At 35.5% G+C, this 3009-nt stretch overlaps 1 long non-coding RNA gene across 1 annotated transcript; it reads left to right on the top strand.

Moving 5' to 3' along the window:
* Window positions 1–242: 242 nt before the first annotated feature.
* LOC125968956 (uncharacterized) lies at window positions 243–2439 on the top strand. The gene is made up of 4 exons (XR_011086907.1): window positions 243–490; window positions 1347–1463; window positions 1687–1843; window positions 2134–2439. It is a non-coding gene; the product is annotated as an uncharacterized lncRNA (long non-coding RNA).
* The last annotated feature ends 570 nt before the right edge of the window (window positions 2440–3009 follow it).

Here is a 3009-nt window from a genome sequence, read left to right as displayed (position 1 = left end):
CTGTAGATTTAAACCAGGTAATTATTATTTTAGTAACCATAGCAGCTAAAATAATACTGTAAACATAAAATTCCTGCATTACAATTGCAATTTATCTATGTTATTTAATATTCATTACACTTGCTTTATAAAAATACGCTCATTCTATTAGGCTTATTTTAACAACTGTCTCGTGCATTTTTCATGTTCTAAACATAAAAATAAAGGTATAAATAAATAGTAATTTATTCTTTACCATCAGTTTACATATTAGTTAAATCAGCATCTCGTGCATTTTTCATGTTCTAAACATAAAAATAAAGGTATAAATAAATAGTAATTTATTCTTTACCATCAGTTTACATATTAGTTAAATCAGCAGGTATTGCATGTGTTAGCTTCATGCGGCTAAAACCACCAGCTTAACGTCACTTCGCCACGTGTGACGCCGCCAGACTGAGACTGCTCCGCGACGAAGACACGCTGCTCATAACGAAACACAACATACACGGTGAGTAAATCAACTGCATGTAAATACTAAGTACAAGAAACTGATGTAGAAATGCTTTTTGTCCAGACCCCGAGGGGTTTATATGCAATGATTATGGCTTCGGATTCGGTATATTGTCACTCGGATGGCGTAACGTTTTCCCCTCAGACAGTCCGGCTTTTTAACTTGTTATTCATCTTAGCTTGCAGTGGTTTTAAAAACAATGGTGTAAAAGCGAACGACAGAATGTATAATTGCTCCGTGTTATATTCAGGATGAATTCGATGTGCTAATGTTTCATAATTGCTAAGCCCAGAACCGGACTCTGGCCGTAATTGCCGAAACCACTTCAAAACTCGTCAAACACGTGGTAAAGCTCAGTGTTATGATATATCTGCATGTCTTCTGTATTTCTCGGTGGTTTTCTATCATGTAAGAATGCTTTCTTTAAATAACACAAGCATTCTGACGCAATAAAACTATCCGGAAACTAGCTTATTGGCTAATTAGCTACCGCTAATCAGGATGCTACGTTCACTTTTCAAACACAAACATAATAAAAACGAGTTGGTAGCTCCTGAAAAGTATAACGAATTATACTGGTAAAACTATTGAAATAACTTTTCTTTGGATGCAGCACCTGGTTGGAACTGTGACTAGTTAAAAGTAACAAAGCTCAGCTTCAAACCGACAAACATTTTCATTAATACATCAGTATTTTCTGAAAAATATTCTTTCTTTAATCACTCTTGTCCTGTTAGTTCTCAGGCCAGGCTTATTCCTTCAGTCTTTATACAGTGGATGATTACAAATCTTTTAAAATTAATATAGAGTGCTTGTTAAAGTTCTCTCTGCCATGTTTTGAATTATTTTTTAGAGCCAGAAATGTCCAAAAGGAAAGCAAGAAAAAAGCCTGCTGATGAAGCAGCCTTTTACATTTAATCCTCAAAGGACAAACCTGGACTAGTGGAAAGATTTATTGATGATCAAAAAGGTAATAAACTCATTTTTAGACCATTTATCCATTAAGTATATATTTATTTATTTTATAAAACAACACAAAAAACAATCAAATTCAGATTGGTTGTTGTATTTCTGTTTCTAAGCGAGAACTTAGTATTAAAATTGTAAGATAACACCACAATTATTTGGTTAAAGGTGTATCTTAAAGAAATATTTTCTCATAACCAATGGTTTTATATAAAATGTCCTTGCAGGAAGAGGTGTGTTTGCTACCCAGCACTTTGAACAAGGAGAGTTCATCTTAGAATACAGGGGTCAACTTCTGTCAGCAGAAAAATGCCAAACAAGCAAGTACTCTGAAAAGGAGAGTACATTTCTCTTTGACTTTGAATGGCAGAATCATTACTGGTGGTATGTATATCCAAATATTTTCTATACAATAATTATGAACTCTAGAAAGAGACTGGAATAAAATACCCTAAATTAGTGAGTCACTCAGAAGCAATATTTCAAAACCACATCAGGATTGTGGCATTAACATTTTTTTTTATTTAGTGCTATGACGTTCAAAAAGACATTGTTTCCCTCTCAACTTTTCTTTTGAAATGTTGCAAGTTTTTATTTCTGTAAGCCAACTTTTATTTGACTAAAAAACTAGTTATATGATACAAAATGTTTGATTTCTGTTTTTTCTTTCCTAGTATTGATGCATCAACAGAGGATGGCTCTCTTGGAAGATTAGTGAATGACAACCACAAGTCTCCAAACTGCACCATGAAAAAAATAGTAAATGACGAGCCCCATTTGTGCCTTTTTGCCATCAAAAACATAGAAATGGGAACTGAAATCGATTACAACTATGGTGATTCTAAATGGCCATGGCGTGAAAAAGTAAGTCAGTAAGATCAAGTATGCAAGTTGGAATATTAATTTGTTATTAAAAAAAGGAAGATTTTTGTCTCTTTTATTTGAATTACTCTCAGTATGATGTTGGTAAGTTATTTGTGGTTTTGATTCCAGGTGACAGGCTCTCAGGCTCCTGTTGACGGTGCGCTGCCTGAACCAGCCAGAACTTGGCAGGACTCTGGCCCTGATGATAACATCAAACAAGATGCCAGCCAACAGGTAACATTCAGTTAGACTTTGTTGTAAGAAATAAACTTTGTAGACCTTTTCTTGTTCTCTTAGTTTACAGCTTTTAGTTGGAAAGCTGTTCTTTAGTCAGAAGGTACCTTAAACAGCATTCAGCCAACCATTGGATCACACGGTTTTAGTGGTTCTCCTCATAGAGCCCAAACGAACCAGTGGCACACACACCTATAGAAGGATTGTTGAAACATGCGCCCATGGGTGTCCAACCAAGCCAATCATTCACACACACATAACAGATTTCTGATGGCTACTTGTGGGGCCCTCCGTATGGATCTAAAGTTGTCTTGGTTATTCCAACCAAGCCAATCATTCACACACACACAACAGATTTCTGATGGCTACTTGTGGGGCCCTCCGTATGGATCTAAAGTTGTCTTGGTTATTCCAACCAAGCCAATCATTCACACACACACTAACAGATTTCT

The sequence above is a fragment of the Syngnathus scovelli genome, chromosome 5, assembly GCF_024217435.2.
Source record: "Syngnathus scovelli strain Florida chromosome 5, RoL_Ssco_1.2, whole genome shotgun sequence".
NCBI lineage: Eukaryota > Metazoa > Chordata > Actinopteri > Syngnathiformes > Syngnathidae > Syngnathus > Syngnathus scovelli.
Note: the sequence above shows the minus strand (reverse complement) of the source record. Positions and strands in the feature narration are given on the sequence as shown.